The sequence below is a fragment of the Chamaea fasciata genome, unplaced genomic scaffold (genome assembly GCF_029207755.1).
Source record: "Chamaea fasciata isolate MVZ Bird 193981 ecotype frontalis unplaced genomic scaffold, bChaFas1.0.hap1 SCAF_1, whole genome shotgun sequence".
Lineage (NCBI taxonomy): Eukaryota > Metazoa > Chordata > Aves > Passeriformes > Sylviidae > Chamaea > Chamaea fasciata.
In genome coordinates this window covers 27,139,566-27,158,154 of record NW_027094086.1, presented here as the reverse complement: position 1 = coordinate 27,158,154, position 18,589 = coordinate 27,139,566, and the positions used below count along the sequence as shown (strand labels likewise).

Below are 18,589 nucleotides of genomic sequence, written 5' to 3'. Positions count from 1 at the left end.
ACCCACAGCAACCAGAATGGGGACAATGATCCAATTCCACTGAAAGAAAAACAGTTAGACAGTTTGGATCTACAGAATTAGAAATTCAGAAATATATAGACTGATACCGAAACCTGTCAGAAACATGAAAAATTAAAATTACCTAATCTAATGCTACTGTGACACCAGTTCTAAAGTGCCTAACTTTATAGCAGTATTGCTTGAAGACAATACTGTATTTATCTCAAGTAAAGTATTTGAGTAATTTCAGTAAAAAAAAGAAGCTTTTTTTCAGGAGGAATCTGCTACCATATACAAGGGTAATGCTAGCTGCAATAGGATGATTTTTACAAGATAAGCAGTAGTGCAGACCGAGTCATATTTTGTCCAAATGTGTTTGGGTGCAGTTTGTCCTTGGCTAAGAAAAATGATCCTCACACTCAGACCAATGACTCTCTATCTCTAACACAGTAGTTTATGAATCCTAATGTAACTAATAACAAAATTTAGGAAAAATAATCTATCAGTTCCCTGTTAATAGGATTCACCAACTTAATACAAATTTTGACAGTCTGAAATGGTCATGTATACATATTTATGTTCATGGTGCAGGATACAGTTGCACTCTTGCCTGGCACAGTCAGGCATGGTCTTCTATTCTTGATTAAAAAAAAATACTCAACAGTGAAGGGATTGTATCTCAGAAACGAGGCAAGACATCAATAAAGTTATTGCTAAGCTGGAAAATACCTTATTCTGTGGCAAATACAATTTTCTGTCAAGATGAAACTTAAGTTGTGAAGCAAAAGCCAAAACAGTATTTGTCTTCTTAGAGCAATAGCAAAGATGGTTTACCTCCTCCCTACATAAGATATTCAGATATCCATGGCCTACACAAAGATGAGTTATCGTTATCAATAAGAACAAATACAGTTGGGGTTGGTTTTTGTCACACTAACACAATAATGTGTTTTCATTTTCTTTCAGGCTGCAAGCCACATGAAGTTAATTAATGACCTGTTTCCAAGCTGTAAGTAGAAAAGCAATGGAAAATTAAATTTATCATAATTTGTGCCCTTTCTGTCTCAAAGAGAGGACTGGGTAAAAGTAAACTTAGAAATGTATGCAACTCATGGGAGGTATAATACTTGATGCATTTCTACTTAATTACTCTTTTGGCTTTTGAAAGCTAGATGCTCAGGAATTGTAATACCTTGTCAGAGAGAACTGCATTAGCAAGAAAAAGCACTCTGGCAAAAGCATAGAAAGAAAAGAAATGGAATAAACTAATTTTGTGTTAAAAGTGTAATTAAAAAAACAACCCAAGACACTATTCCTGCACATCTTCGTAATTACATATAGAAACCTTCATAAAATTGTCAACATTCCATGTCATCAAGTGGATTACATACATCAGAGAAACTGCAACCAGTTTACTGGCCAGGTTTAAGTCAGTTCTTTTCCTCAAGATATGATGAACTGAACTCAGTGGAAAAACTCCCTACACACTGACTTTGCTTGATCCCCTTTACACTTGTACTACGGTCTCCTAACAGTGATTTTCAGAAGCTGGTGGTTTGTTTTGCTTTGTTTTGCTTTGTTTTGTTTTTAATTATGAGAGAAAAACAACAACAATTTTATAATTTTACATGGCAGATTTTGCATTAAGACACACAGAAAACGATTGTATTAAGCAGACATTTCAGGCCAGCAGCACAGGAAAAATCAAAATCCTGACAATGTTAAAGGTCAGAAGAGATTTTAGTAACTGACCATCATGGGACAAAGAGTCAATTCCACTACCTAAGTATGAAAAAATTAAGCTCCTTCACAAAGATCATTTGACTTGAGTCTTCTGATTGAAGCCTGTCCAGCTTTTTCAGTTATGTTTCTTGCAATTTAAAAAAAAAAAAATTCAAAAATCACATTGGCTGCAATTCAGTTTTGTTGCTCATTGTTTGTTTGCAGGTATTTCAGTATATTAAAAATGACAGTGAAACTTTAGAATCCATATATATATATATACATGTATGTATAAAATTTGTGCTAGACCTGTATGTTCAAGCTTTGCTTTTTGAAAGAAAGCATTTGAAAATGCCTTCTCATTCCCATTAGAGTGTAATTCAGATTGACTGAAAATGCAATTACAAGTTCTCAGCTGTTGTCCAAGTCTTGTGTTTGCTGTTTGGCCACTGTCAGAGCAGCAGGCGCAGCTGCTGAATAATAAAAGCAATACCTTGGAAACAGCAAAGGCTAAGTGTGTGGATCACTCTTATGCATAACATTTTAGGAAAAAAATCCAACTCAGTTGCTACCCAGAGGATAATGTAATGGAACAAGGATAGATTTCCACATCTTTGCAGAAAGCCCAAACAGTTTTTTGGTATAAGTGAACTATTTCAGAATAATTTATGAATTATCTCTGCCTCAAAATGAATATTATTTATGCAGAAGTATATAAACTTTCTTCTGCTTTTTTACCATTTCTCTTTCAAATAGTGTCCGATCTCAACCTTCAGGAGTATAGAAAATCACTCAGATTCAATGTGACTTACCATTAAAAAATTACATACCCAAAATCATTTGAGTTCTCACTTTGTTACTACATTATTATTTTATCCCTCCCATTTCATTGAGTTCCACTTTTGTTAGCTTTTGTTAACTAACTTTCTTTGCATTTTCTTTCATGAAATAAATAAGAAAATGAACTTGTATACAAAGAAAAATCAACAAAATTGGTCTGTGACACTCCTCAAAATGGCAAGACTAGCATGCTCTTTAACAAAGTTAGCGTGCTACATCTTGGGAAAGAGGGGAGAAAATAAAATACTTATATTTGAGAGAGGCAAGTTAACTCTCTCCTCCTAAATGTAGTCTTTAATTTAATTAATAATAAAATCTTTGTCATTTGGGAGCTTGCCAACTCACATTTTCATATTATCATAAATATTTAGAGCAAGTTAAAATGTTTTAGTGCTTACAAATAAACTGTTTTTTTTACCTAAAGTAAGTATCCAGAAACTTCACTGGATATTGCTGGAAACCCATTTTTTAATATTGTGCTGACTTAAATAGAAAAATCAACTGTGTGAAAAGAACTACATCAGTCAATATGCCTTTCTTTCCTAGTAATTTCTTTTGGAAGCATGGATGAAAATAAGTCATGTTTTTGGGGTTCAATTTTTTTATTTTTGTAGTTAAACTGTAGTTTAATTTAACACATTCCATGCAAATACTACTTCATCTAGTTAAACATTTCCTCCTGAATGCCATTGCACTATTTTCTTTAAATTCCAGACAGGAAAAAATAACACACCTGAAAAAGAACTATGCTGGTGTATATTTCATTGTTGAATGTTACAAATTGTTTCTCACTCAGGAAGAGCTAGAATTGTCAGCAAGAATAATAATGACAATGATAAATATAATGGTTATAATAATAACAATTTATAATACATTATTCTGATTTCTGTCATTCAAAAAATTCCATCATCCATCACCTTTCACCTTTCAACCCTGTTTTCGTTTTTCTCTCACCTAAAATCCACTGAAAGTAAGACAACTGATATGTAGTACTATTTTCTGAAAATAGGAACCATCCTGGAGGCCATACTCATAAAGGAGATGTTTAGGGCACAGTCAGTCCTGTAATTCACTCAGTACTTGGTAGTAAGCCAAAGGAGGGTCCCACAGTCCACACAGAGAGATGTGCAAGATAGGACTCACCCTTTAAAAACACAACTGGTCTATTTGGCCATACCTCCCACATACATCTTCCACATACCCACATACATCTTCCACATACCCACATATATCTTGCACATACATTTGCCTGTAGGAATCTCTGCATGTGGAAATTCGGAACTAAGCCTCTTCAAGGTCTTACATCAGACAGAGAAATAACTATGGAAAATCCTGAGTTTTCTAAACTAAAATTCATGGGCTTTTCCTCATGGCAGAAGCTCAATTCTCTCCGCTATACCTCAAACAGCTGAGCAGGAAAAACAGACGTAGGCTTAGCTGCATTACTTGTGATATTGCCAATATTTTAGTGACCATGTCACAAAGTGGCCCACCAAAGCAACAGATGTCATCTAATTGAAGGCAGAAGACAAAAAAGAGCACAAAAGCAGCTCTACTTCAAACATGTCTTTTGTCACTCCATCAGATTTGTGCTAACAATTTTATGTGTTAAGCTGAATGTGCAAGATGTAGAAGAAAAATGCAATGCATTTTTAAAGGATTTTAAAGAGCAGCAGTACACTGATTTCTACAGTAAACGTTGAAATGTTCTGTATTGATATTTAATTGGTTAAAAATCTCCTGTATAAGTCAAAAGAAAAATGAAGTTTTAAAAACAATCATTTAAAAATAATACTAGTCTCATCTATGCCTAAAAGATTTTAAATAGCAAATTATATTTACAGAAGTATAAATTTTATATCTCATTTAAAAATACGACATGCACAAATTGCTACGGAAAATTTAATAACAATATGGGTACAATGTGTTGTAGCTGCATTAAAAGAGAATAATAAAGAAATCAAAAGTAGTAAAATTAAACACTTCCCATTACCAGTTTAAACAGTCTTGGAAGTAATGGTTTACCAAGATTGACATGCTCTACCAAGGAGGTGCATTGTCCTAAAATTGAAATGCATTTAACTGCATTAAACATTGGGATTTATTCATAAATAAACAAATAGTACTGCACTGTAAATACTTGGCAAAAAAAAAAAAAAAAAAAAAAAAAAAAAAAAAAAAAAAAAAAAGGACTTTCCCAAGCTGTTAAAACACATACATGAATTTATAAGTCGATTTTATTACTGGTATACATACAATACTGTGGTTTAATTCTTATGTCCAGTTGAGAAAAAGAAGAGAGGATTTTCAGAGACAAGAAAAGTTCTAGGCCTTGAAGAAAAGAACAGGGGATTTTCAGAGACAAAAGAAGTACTAAGACTTGAGAAACAAAAAAGGTCTGCAGGTAAGAATCCAAGAAAGATCACATAGGCAGGTCAGAAGAAAGCTGAGGTTCAAGATCTTTGCTTTTCCTTCGAATAAAAGAAAGTTATGGCAAGAGTTCTGCACAGAAAGTCAATAAGAACTATATTAAAGGAAGAGCTTTCAGCTCTTAAATAATCATGAGCACTCTATGAATCACTGTAATGTTAAGACAAAGATATGGCTATGTCTCAGAAAATATGAATTTGAAGATTTCAATTTCTTAGTTTTTCTGATTAATGCTCAGAGAAGGTTTGACAAAAGACAAAAACAATTTTCAGCTCAAACTGATGTCTGACTATGGTTCACTTAGGCCATGCTCTGACAAAGGACAAACACAAATTACATATACTTGATAATTTTCAGTTAGGCAACCTAAATAGGGCAATAAAGGAAAAAGGACATCGGGTTTCTTACAACAGCCAAAATCTTGATTCTCTGACTGTGATCTCTAGACCACTACATTTCTCAACCTTTTCAACTGAAGGAGCACTTAACCTCTGGAAGAAAAGCAAATTCAAAAGCCATCTTGTCCTTACTGCGACAAAGTACTCACAATGGTCTTCTTTTAGAGACAAGTAAAAAAAAAGGTAAAAAAAAAACAAAACTAATTTTTATTCTCTTCCCTTCTGCTTATATATAGGAGAGAATATGGCTGTGCAGGAATGTCTGGTTTTGACTTGCTTTTTGAGCTCCCTTTTGATTTTTATTGACCATCAATTACCCACAGACTATGGAATTCAGTAGCATGGCTTTAGGTAGTGCTGCAATTAAATCACATCACTCAGTGAGCACTGGAACTAATGAAGCTTGGTCTCTTAAAGATTTGTTTTTCATGGTTGATTGACTTTGGTGCCTAAGAATGCAAACTCCAACTGAAGCCTTCTCTTATGGTAGGCATTTATAAGGGCTGGCTGGTTTATTGTTTACTCTTTCCCTGCTCCCCATTCTCCAGTGGCTAATAGTGTGCAATTTAATGATGTAGCTTTTCCTTTGGCTGCAGGCCTTCTAGGGAACATTTACAGAAGCCTTCTATAATACTCTGCCATCTATTTTCTCAAGGAAATAGAATTTATCAGATTTACTAGACATGTTTGATTTTGGCCTGTGAACTCAAAAGAGTTATTATGGAGATTTAAGTGTAATTGCACAGACTTGGTTAACATGCATCTTCCTTCCATGGGAATTGAGGATAAAATAACTCGCCATACTCTGATTTTTTTCCCCCAAAACTCATGGAAAATTTATTGGTGAGAAAAAATACAAAATATTGCCACTGGAATGTGAACAGAATAAACTGAACTATTTGCCTTTCCTTATTTAAATGCCCTCGCCGTGCTTCACACCTTCTAAACAACCCTATTCTCTTCCATTCTCCACCCCAAGGTGAGCTGCTGTGCTCCCACAGTCTTTGACTCACCACTTCCACTGGGACTGGAGTCCCTTATCCTCCGCTTCCTCCCTCTATGCTCATCTCAGGCACCTAAGCCACACTGAGTTTACTCAATATTTGTGCTCAATCTCAGCCCTGCTTTCAAGCCAGGAGGGCAGGCATACTTCAAAATAGTAACACAGTACACAAGAAGAGATTTCCAACACTGGCTCAACATTTATCTGCTACAATTTCAAGACAGAAGTGAATTTACATTAGTACCTTTCATGCTCTTGTCAGTGGGAACACAGTACTTGATTAAAAGATAATTATATTTTAGCTGTCTTTCAAATACATTACAATGTGGTGACATAAAATCTAAGGTTTCTGATTTTAGAGAAGACCATGCAGCACCAGACTTAAAGGAAATCACAACACAATCTCATTACAATATAAAATGAGATATATTGGTTTGTAAATTCCCCTCTCCCTCCTCTCCCAAATAAGTCCAACACTCTGCGCTGCTAAGAGATAGCACAGAAACAACAACCCTTTGACAAGTTGTTTTCATAGTTTATTAGGATTCGGCACACAAACCTCTAGACTTACAAGAAAAAAACAATAAATTGATTGCTGATTCACTAATGTCTCAATAATGACTAATGGATGAATTTCAAGGTATTGAAAAAACTGTATTCATGAATACATTTTGGAAGACATGTGTACACAAAAAAATACATTTTTTGGAACTGTAGATGAAAATCAATGAGTTTTAACCCCTCAATAATTAATTCATTCCTTAAAAATTTTAAACTTTTGAATTAACAATTTTTGGTCTTGGAAGAAAGGTGTAGGAAGAATTTCCTTGTAATTCCAAAATTGTAGACAAAGAAACTAATATTGTCTAAATTCAGAGGCAAGCAATTTCATTGACTTATACTAACTGGAGTGAAGTCTTTGCAATTTTTCGTTTTAATTACTCCACCATACTGCTTTAAAAACCTACTCATTTTAATGCAATCAGACACCAAATTTTTGTGAGGAATCAAGTTTAATTAGGTGAAACCAAGGTGATTTCTGTTATGTGTTATTTACACTACTACATATACAAAAACTTTCTATTACAAACTCGAACGTGATTGTGCCAAATATTGCATATATAATAGCAGAATCCATATCTCACACCTTAAATGAGAAGCAACATATGCATACCTCTGACAGATGGAAGGAAATAAATAAATAGGAGTAAATAATTGGATGGTGCAGTACCCAAGTTCTTTAACCATTGTGAAACTGGAGACTTTTAATTACATACAGTAAACAGTGACTAAAGTAGGATTGTACTCTAAGTGTAGCAACAAAAAACCCACATAAGAACATAGGGACAAACACTCATCCCTTACTTACCACATAAATAAAATATTTTATAAGGACAATATATGTTTAAGGTATAATTCTGCAGACACAAACATGCACAGAAGTCCAACATATACATAACTACACTCATTCTACTTACAGAACATAACAACCATGGAATCTGAGAGAGCAACATGAGAAGACTCTGACCAAATGCCAAAAGTGCAGGCATTCAGTTGTTATAGGGTGTGTTTATTGTCCTGGAACAGGAGCCAATATTGTGGACTGAAAAACCATTGATTAAAATGTCTGAACTCTGTTGGGAAGCAGGACCAGAAACTAAAACCTCCCAGCTGTTCTAGCTCATGTTCTCTAGCTGCTGAGTTGTCTCTGCTGCACTACTTCAGCGTGTGTCTGCAAAGCTCCATAGAGCTGGCACAGGAAGGATAATCCTGGTTCCAAATCAGACAGCACTAATTGGTCACAGACTGACTTGGAAAGGAAGATTGGTTTGAGTTTAGGAGGGCACAGAACACTGGTTGTTTTAGGTTCTGAGTTGTCTAATCATGACACTGCAATGACTAGTGATCGCCGCTACCATGTTTCTCCCTGCATCTGTCCTTGCTGTAACTTCTGTAGTCCGTACTGATTTCAGATCTTTTCTGTACTGGATACTCCTCTAATCACACTTCTCTGTTTCACCCTTCCATGGATCTTAGGTGACATATTACCCAGCACCTGGACCCCAAACAAACTAGACATTAGCCAAGTAGTATTTGTTTAATTGTAGTGAAGACATTAAGTCCCTGTTGCCAATGACTATGGACAGTGAGTACATCCACTGGAAGACTTGGGTGACTACATCCACAGGGTTTTGTGGCTTGTGCTTTTGAAGGTAAAATTTATGTTTTATCTAAACCACAATTCAGGTGCCTAAATGCTTTTTTGAATATGGTCCAAAGAAATTCGTCCAAACTTTTTCTTACTCTGCATGAGTTTTGTAATAGTAAATCTCCATGGGAAAACAAAACAAAACAAAAAAAAACAACCCCAAAACCAAACAAAAACGACAACAACAACAAAAAAAAACAAACAAAAACCCCCCAAAACCCCAAACAAACAAACAACCAACCAAACCAAACCAAACAAAACAAAAAAACAACAAAAAACCCCAACAACTACCAAGGAAATTTTCCTCTATTTTAATTAGATACCTTCCATTCCCCGCCCCATTTGGAAATAAAGGCTGAATAAGCAATCAACCTAACCATTTACATTTAAGACTTGTATTATAAAACTTTGCTCATTTCAAACAGAACCCACACCGACTAGTTTTATATGCCTTTGCTCAGGTGAAATCAGCTTGCATTGGAGTCTATTAATTTAAAAAAAATGACAGAAAGATTTGTTTTCAGTCTCATCTTTGGCTACTGCATTACTGATTTAGAAGTTGGATTATTACACTTCACTTCTACTTTTCTACAGAAGTTTTTAAACTATCCTGCAACATTCAGGGATTATAGTTTAACACAAGGCTTTTGTAAAATGTTAGAGAAATCAAAGATAAACAGAAATGCAAATAGATGGTATTGTACAGTAATTTTATGAGCTATGAAAGCCATTAATTTGCAATTGTACTGGTTTACTGCCTATTGAGGTCTACATGAGTTCTCCAGAAGTATAAATTAAGCAAAACTACTGTCACCCAGATTTTCCAATTAAAGGCTAGCAGAGCTCACTGCCACTCCTGTTTGTGCAGTTACAACAGAGAAACAATTACTGAAAAGGTAAGATACAATTCCAGCCACTGGATACACTCTAGTCTGCTAAAACCTAGATATTGCACTTGCCTGTCCTAAAATCCATGCTTATCAAATGTACATTGTTCAAGCATGCCAGATAATATCTATTAAAACCTGAGGATAAACCCAGTATATTCTGGAGTCTGTTTTACAGAGGTCTGTTCTGAATCCAAGTTCTCCAAAACTCTCCTTTGTAAAGAGTAAAGGGCAAAAAAATGCAAGAAATACACGAGGAGATGCTGTTAAAATCTTTCACTAGTATCACAAATTACTACCTCAGGAACGCTATGTATAGAAGTACCCTCATCTATATTTAAAAAAAAAAAAAATCTTCATGCAGACCCTCAAGCAAAATTACAATTTTGGTTGATTTGTTTTCGTAAGTTTAGTAGCTTGTCAAACCTTACCTGAGCTTAACTTTCTAAAGGGATAGCAAAGGGGTTAATAAACACTCTTTATTTCACCCTATAAAGAGCAAAGCACTAAGGTAACGGGGACACCACCTGCATTAATTCCTGCTAGCCTTCAGCACTGTATGATAGAGCCTGTAATCTTTTCTGTCCTAAACAAAGAAGAAAACAAACAAACAAAGGTGTTTATCTGCAAAATGGAGACAACTGTATTTGCCCCTTCTCAGATACAAGTATACAAGTATAACTCCATAACTTGAATGTTTTCAGCAAGTTTTCAATGTATGGCTTTTAACCATAAAGTATTTAATCAGAGGATTATCAGTTATTGCCAGGGGACTGGGACATGAGGAGGCTCTTCTGTGAAGATAGGCTGAGAGCGTTGGCATTGTTCAGTCTGGAGAACAGAAGGCTCTTAGGAGACCTTATATCACCTTCCAGTCCCTAAAGAGGCCTACAGGAAAACCAGAGAGGGACTTTTTACCATGTAGATGTAGAGATAGGACGATAGGGAATGGCTTTAAGCTGAAGGATGGTAGGGTTTAGATTAGATATTAGGAGGAAATTCTTTACTGTGAGGGTGGTGAGACACTGGAACAGGATGCCCAGAGAAGTTGTGGATGCCTCATCCCTGGAAGTGTTTAAGGATAGGTTGGATGGGGCTCAGAGTAAAACCTGGTCTAGTGGAAGGTGCCCCTGCTCATGGCAGGGAGGGTGGGAAAATGGATGAATTTGAAGGTTTTTTCAATCTAAACCAGTCTATGATTCTATGTTTCCATTACCTACTACTCTAAAAGTAGTCAGAAATATTAAAAGTTTTGAGGTTTTATAAGACATCTAAACCCAAACTTGTGACATTAACAAATTTGCATCATTTTGCTTTCATGAGGGTATCAAATATCTTTTAAGACGGAAGAACACTTGGTATGTCACTGTCCCCTGGAGTGAGACAAATGTGTGACAAAATTTGTTTTGAAACAGGGAGGAGGCAGGCCAGAGAAGCCCATAACTTGTGTACCGATTATTAAGTAACTACACATTTTTCATACTTCACAAGGCAAGAAAGAAACACTTAGAAATTTTACACATATACTAAGAAGTGATGCTCATACTTTCCATGAACTATCAGCACCAGATTACTGATATTAGTGACAAGCAAAGTTTTATAGAAGAAAAATTAATATCTTCTGCAAAGACCAGAGATAGAATGTTGCCATTTACACCTTCACCCTCCCTTTGCAGCTGGGAAAGTAATGCTACATCTATTTCAATTAGACTACTTTACACAAGAAAAACAAACAGCCAGGGCTTAGTACCACACTCTGGAAGTGCTACCAAAATATTGTAGAAGTGGTTCCTTGTAGTATGCAAGTTCCTAATCTTGGACAATCTCAGAACTAATGAGGGACTCTAGTTTTCTTCAAATATAAGCTTTAATTGTTGCAGAGAAACTAGGATATGCTGAATTCTGTAAAGCAGATGGATTAAGTTGCAAGTTAACTTGGTTAACTTGCAATTAGCAACTAGCTTGCTAACTGGATACAGCTAGTCATACTGCTCATGCCGGATTTTGGGTGTAGGGCCCACGTATTCTGCTACATTTGCTATGTGCAGAAGCTCAAACCATCAGTTTTCAGTCACTTGTATTAGTATTGCCGGTCAAGAGAAGATCAGTGTTTTTTATTCTAGAATATTCTAAGATACTTTTAAAGCCCAACTGTAAATACTGTTTCCTTTCCAAACTCTGTTTGGAAACTTTGTTTTCCTATAGATTTTCTAGGAAGAATGAATAAATTGGAAAGCAGTATTCTGAGAGCATTCCTTTTATTTCCTGAAGGAATTTACATGCCTAAATCAGATTGCTGGCCCCCGTGTTGTTTATTAAGAATAATGAAATACCAGACGTTGCTGAAAGTTGCTTCAGGGTCTCATACTGTAAGCTTTTGTTCCTTGCAATTAACAGTAGTGCTGGACTTTCTGAGACAACCACTCAAAGGCCTTGTTTATGCCCGAAAGCTCGTGCTATCGCTGCCTCCACAACGTTGTGTTGTACGGTACGAAGACAAAGCTTCATTAGTCTTCAATGTAAGGCACAACTTCAAGTCCACATATTTGTGCATATAACTACTTTTGGGTTTGTAAATCCGCAGGGGAGGCCGGTGGTTGCTGCCAGGGGAAAGCGCCCATGCCGGGGCTGCCGCCGGGGCGGGCGGTGTCTCGCCCCGCAGCGGGGCAGCGGGGCCGCCGCCGAGGGCTGCGCGGAGCCGCCTCTCCCCTGCCCACATCCGCCTGCCCGGGAACGGAAGGGAAAGGCTGCGCTGCTCAGAGAGAGAGAAGGGGGCCGGCGGTGGAGGACGGGGACCAGCCAGGGGGATGGCGGGCAGGGGCTCCTGTCACGGCGGCGGCAGAGGCTCCCGACGGGGCGCAGGAGCCCGCCCTGCCCGCACGGCCGGGGAGGGAGGGCGGGAGGCGGGTGGAGGAGACACCCCTCGCCTTTATCGCTCGCACCGCACCGGGGTGTGCTGGCTCTCGGCACCGCAGAGGAGCCGTGTCGGGGAACAGCGGCTCGCAGGAGCCCACCTTATCCTGCCCCAGCAGTGTCTGTCCCACGGACGGTGCCCCGAGGCTGCAGCCCGGCCCCGCCTCCTCCGAGGTCGATTCCGTGCTCTCGGCTCTTCTCCCCGCCGCGGCGCCCGACTTGGTTCAGCCCGGGGCAGGCGCTAGGAATAAGCCCTGTCCCCTTTGAAGAGCCTCGGTTCAGGCTCGCCTCTTCCCTCCCACCGCCGCTGCGCACTGCTCGGTGCCGACTGGGCCCTCCCGCTGGGGCGGCTCCAGCGGCTCCGGCTCCGGCTCCACAAGTTCCTGCTGCCCGTGCCCCGGGTGCGCGCACGAGGCTGGCCCGGCCGTCGGGGGCGCCCGGCAGGAGCAGCGGGAGCGGCAGCGGGAGCGGCGCCGGGAGGGGCGGGAGGAGGGCTGTTGTGCGGGAGCCGCCGATGCCGCTGTGAGATGGCATCATTCTGCGCGGCGGCGGCGGCGGAGCGCGGCGCGGAGGGGTGAGGAGCCGCCGCGGCGGCGAGGAAGCGAAGAAGAAGAAGAAGAAGAAGAGAAAGGTGGGAGGAAGGAGAAGGAGGCGGCAGCAGCTGTGAGGCTGCGAGCCACGGTAATGGCACAAAACAGGCTGTGCCGCAGCCGCTTCGGTTTGCGGTGTGGCCCGGCAGAAAGACGGCTGCCGTCCCCGCTCCCCGCCGCCGCTCGGCCGTGGGCAGATGGGGGGGGTGGGCGCTGAACGGGTGAGATCTGCCCCTGTCACCGAGGGGCGGGGAGGAGGTGAATGGGCGTGGGGGCTAAAATGGCGAAGGGAGCCGTAGTGAGGTCTTGGTCTCTCCTTTCCGGCACTTCCACTCGTCGCACCCCTCGGGCTGTGCTGGCCGGGGGCGGCGGCTGTTGCTTCTCCCCTCCCGATGCCCCAGACGGTGTTCGGAGAATTGCTGTTTCCCGGCCGTCTCCCACTCTGGCTCGTGTCTGGACAGGGCTGAGGGCCTCTGGGCCCGCACCTGGCGAGGGGAGGGAGGGTCGGAGCTGTGTGAGCCTGTGTCGGTATGGGGCGGGGGGAGAGGGAAGGGGAGTGTCGCCAGTGTCCGGTGTCAGGCGAATAACCTTGTTTATTCCAGTCTACGGCCTTTGCGAGGGTGACTGAGGGCTGAGTCGTGACCTGTGTCAACGCTGAGTGGATTGCGAGAAGCTTTAGTGGCCAGGACTCAGTGAGGCAGCTCCACGGCCGGCCCTGGCTCGCTTATGTGCGGGGTGAAAGCAGAGGAGAAGGATATAACTCCGTTTATGTTCACCTTCCTTTGGTGAAGCCGGGGAGGGAGGAGGTGAGAAGCCGTGTCCCCTCCCCGGTGCGCTGCTGTCGCCCTCACGGTGCCAGGGCACCCGTCGGGGTGTTTTCGAGTAGCGTTCAGGTTATAGGTGCCTGCTTGTCCCTCGGGGTCCCTGTTATGGGTGTTTGGCTGAGCGGACTGTGTCAATTGAAGACCTCAACAGTCCTGTTTGTGTCGTTTATCTTTGTTAATGTTGTTGCAAAATGTTACAACTCAGTGTGTTTATTTAGTTGATTTTATTTGTAGACGTCTTATTTTTTGGAACGATACCAATTCTCATTCCAGTTTAACTAGGATGATCTAGCTCTGCTTCCAGATCTATAAATGTTTAAACTGTACATCAAAGAGAGAAAAGGACTTAACACCATCTCTAATCATTTTAATGGGAGCTCTTCGATGTTTGGGTGAAACTGTAAAAAGAGATATTTATATTTCAGTTGCATCTTCACAAGGCAGCTGTGTCTTATAAAAAGTAATCAGGATGCTGTACATTGAAAGAACTCAGGTTATGCAAGTTTAATAACACTGCTTTACTAGGGGATGCAAGCACTGACTGCAGGTAGCTGGGTTATATATGGTCATACATGTGAAAAACAGTATGATCTTCATAGCAAAAAGTCTACTCTTAAAATTGCTATACTGGTTTAATCTCTGCAATATAGAAACAAAGGGACTGGTGTTGGCTGTGATAATGCTTTACTAACTTGGACTGATTGTATATATATTTTTTTAATTTTCTATGCTGCCTTATCTGAGTCCATGTTAATAACTATCTGTGGTCAAATTAAATACTAATGAAGATGAAAGAAATTTACTTAGAGAAAAAAACCCTGAAAAATTTTCATCCTTTTGAGAAAAATTTTACAGCCACAGAAGCACAATTTACTTAGATTCATGACAAAAATGCTTTCAAATGGGGCAACTGGAAATACTTCTGTTTGATGCTGCTTATGAACTGGTGGGTTTAGAATCCCTTTGTCACCTCTTCAGTGTGTACTTTGAACTATATTTTAAAGGTCTAGTCCTGTAAGTGCTTCCAGCTTAGTACTATCTGTAGACTTTCCACAACAATACTGTAGAATAATTCCCTTAAATACACAATTATACTTGAAAGCTTGAGAGCTTTGGGACTGATTTATTCTCTTGGTATGGAACACTTCGTTACCAAAAGAATACGGATTTTTTTTTTGTTTGTAAAATAGTTTTCATTTGTTGCTAAATATCAGTGAAAAAAACTACTGTAAGTCAGCCAGTATGTTTTTGTTAAAAGGGTTTTCAATAAAGTTTAAATAATCATTTGCCTACAAGTGCTTCTTAAATCGTAGGAATACTGATGGAGCTCAGAGCCAACCCCTTTTCATGAGTCTGTGGAACCCTTGGAACAAGGAGAAATGTTTGCTAGTTTTACTGCTTTTCATCTTACTTTTTATCTTTCAGTATGAAGTTGGAAATTTTGATAAGTTGTTTTTCATGAAAGAATGTGTGTGGGGAAAGAGATTCCTTCTGGGTTTTGGATAGGAAGAATGAGGAGTAAGGATCTACAACAGGGAGTTGGTGTCACATTTGGTTTCTTTGTGCTTCCTATGCCATTAAAACATTAAACTTGAAAACTAAGGTGCCATGATCAAAACATCATGACCTAAGCCATGTCTGTTAATTGGAAATGGCTTCTCTTCATGCACTTAAAGCAAATACTCATTGTTAACTTAAAAAAACCCCTTGCAACCTAAATCCCCCACAAAACCCCCCAAGTTCATTTTAGAATTGAATTGAGATAATGAAGTGTGAAGGCTAGGTAAGGTAATGGATGGAGTGATAAAGAAAAATAAGTGCTTGCTGCAAGCTGTCTTTAGGTGATTCTTGTAAGTTACTTTTTACTGTGTTAAAAGGCCTCTTTGTAAAGACTGAAAAGGAATGGAGATACTGATAAAAATGTTTTATCTTTTAAGCAAGCATTATACTGTACTTGCCTGCTTCTGCACAGTGTAACATTCACCTGAATTGGGGGGAAAAAAAAAAACAAAACCAAACCCAAAAAACCCCACCTTCTGGCTCTGACAGAAAATCAGTTGCGTAGTGACTCAAAATCAGAAAAACTTCTCCAGTGTGCCTCTAATAAAGTGTGTAAACTGGGGCAGGATTCCCCAGTTTCTATGGTAGTGTCATATTAGCAAAAATCCTGTTATTTTTCCTGTCCTTGCGAAACTTGTAAACCAGAACTGCTGAACTCTTCTTTTGGATTTTGAGTTATGCAATACATAGTGCCTCTAAGAATCTTCTAGATTCTTAGGCCTGTGTGCCAATGCAGACCGTAGGAGGTGGTCTAGGACCTACATCTAGCTCCTTCTTTCAAAGTTTGTTGACATTGCATCAGTAGGCCACTTTCTGTGTCGGTGTTCAGATGTACTGTAGTGTGCTGGAGCTCTCCTGTGGTTACGTAAAGTGGCCATAGGTAAGGATCATGGGAAATACTGGAGGTCTCACCTCTGTTTTCTTGAAGTAAAATAATATAGCTGGAAAGGGAAACCTCCTCTTCTTATCAGCAGGAGTTGTGAGTGTCCAGAAGAGGCATTTCAAAGGCTTGTAAAAAAGATCAAGTCTTAGAGTAATGCACCCTCCTTCCCTGCCCTGCTCCTCACCCCCATAGAACACTGACATGCCATAGTTTTGGCTAAAATTGGCTGATACTTTTAAGAGAGAGTAAGAGGGACTTTTTGTTTTTAATTGCTTTTTGGAGGTGAAAAGCTCTGATTTTTGCTGCTTGAAGGACAAAGTACTACTGTCTTTGATGACCTGCTAGTTTAATCAGAAGGGTATTTAAGTTTAGCTCTGTTTTGCAAGTGTAGTGTTGCTTTACAGAGAAACACTGGAGATTCCAGGGAAGTAATCAGCTGTCAGAGTGGTTGTAGGATGTCAGGATTATTTACAGGGGAGAGTGCTAGGTTTATTTTGTTTTTTTTTTTTTTTTCTTTAATTTCTTAGCATTGCAGGGAAAGTATGTCAGGAAAACCTTTAGGTTTCTGTTACATGTAGGTCTTACTAATTATTGCATGTGTAGTAAGAAGCAATTAATCATTGCAGGTTTACAAGACTGTACTGCTGTAGTTCTGTAGCAGCCTATGTATGGCAAAGAAACAATTACATTTCAATTCCTTCTCCCCTCAGCCAGTGCTGAGGATTGTGTACATTGTTAATCTAATGTACAGTTTGATAATTCAGTACTGTCAAAAAACCACTTTTAAAATCCTGTTAAAAGAGATTTAACTTATAAATTCTACTGATTTTGAAGAGTCAACTGAAATTTACTGAGCTGGTTGTGTTACTTTATAATGGCTTTTGAGTAGAATAATGTCATAAATAAAATTGGAGTAAAGCATGTGTTTAACAAAAACAGATTAGTGAAGATTCCAAAATTCTTTGGTTTTTATTAATCACCATTTTTCTTTTCATTGGAGTATGTTAGATATGCTTATGTTCTGCTTTAAGTGGCTAGCATCTGAACGTACTTAAATGTAATCAGTTCAAACCCTGAAGACTTTTTAAGTAAAATTATCTCTTACACAATAGGACAGTCTCTTGATTTGTCTTCTGTGTAAATGGCACTGAGAATGCAAATGCATATTAGTAACTGACCACTCAGGTAGTTCAAACAGCATAGAATTACTCCTGTCTACTTTGATTCCATTAGGATTTTAGGCTTATTTTGTAGGATATTGTCTTGGAGATAGAAGAAAGCAATTTAAAAACTGATGAGAAGAAGTCAAATTCTGAAGAATAGCAACAAAATAATTCTGGTTGATGCATTTAAGTATCTTCACCTTGCAGCCTGAAGTGGGCAGAGGAGAGCTCTCATCTGTGCTTCTGTGAGCCTAGATAGCAGTAAACAGGATACTGTGCACACATTTCTCATTACTGGGGTTTTTAACCCAGATCTTTTGCTATAAGCTCTAAATGGAGCAGGAGATAAGCAGAAGAATCCTTTAAAAAAGAAAGCAACTAAAAACTTTTATCTTTTCCTCATATAGACGGGTGAAAAATATAAGAGAACTTTGGATTGTATGTGCATTTCAAGGTAGCCAGCAATTTCTCAGTATAAATCAAATCAAGTGAGTTCTAGTTCTAGAATGGGCTAAAATAAACAGGAAAGAAAAAGTTGATAATCTGTAAAATTGCACAATATACTTTGGCATTAGAACTGAAAAAACAGCACATGTCCAGTTTTGGAACAGAGTGCTGTGATAGTTCTTAAGAAATTCAGAAAGACTTTTTTTGTTTGTTGTTTGTAAGGGTTCATCCATTAATTTGTTTCCTGCTGATCAGATCATGATACCTTAGTCTTGAAAGCTGACCTTGTTTTTACTGACTGGTATACTAAAATTACATACACAATCCTCTCTTGTATTTCCTAGCATCTATGATGACATAAAATTATGTTTGTAAACATAACAATTAAAAAGCAAAATAAAATATAAGAGGAAAGCTCAGTAGAGGATAAAGAGTAATAGGATGGGCAAACTTCCTTTTTCCCCTCAGGTTAGAAGTGTGGAAGCTGCTTCTTAAATTTCAGTTCCCTTTTTTCCTCCATTCTTGGCACAATTTATTTTCCACTTCCAGCTATCTTTGTACAGTGTTATCTTTTTAAAAAAATGATAATTTTTCTTACTTAGTAGCTGAAAAGATTTTGGGCTGAAAAAAAAAAAAAAAGAGAGAAAAAAAAGAGTTTCATTTTGACTTCAAGATGCCAGTTACAAGGACAGGAAAAATTCAGTTAGTATTGAAAATCTG

At 38.9% G+C, this 18,589-nt stretch overlaps 1 protein-coding gene across 3 annotated transcripts in view; it reads left to right on the top strand.

The window, feature by feature from the left end:
• Nucleotides 1–12,824: 12,824 nt before the first annotated feature.
• Nucleotides 12,825–18,589, top strand: part of WWP1 (WW domain containing E3 ubiquitin protein ligase 1) — a 58,737-nt gene continuing 52,972 nt past the window's right edge. For 2 of the 3 annotated variants that reach the window (XM_066179213.1, XM_066179182.1), the window contains exon 1: nucleotides 12,999–13,083. The gene's annotated coding sequence lies outside the window, so the exon portion shown is untranslated. Of the gene's footprint in view, nucleotides 13,084–18,589 lie in introns of all 3 variants that reach the window. The other variant, XM_066179193.1, reaches the window with a different exon arrangement.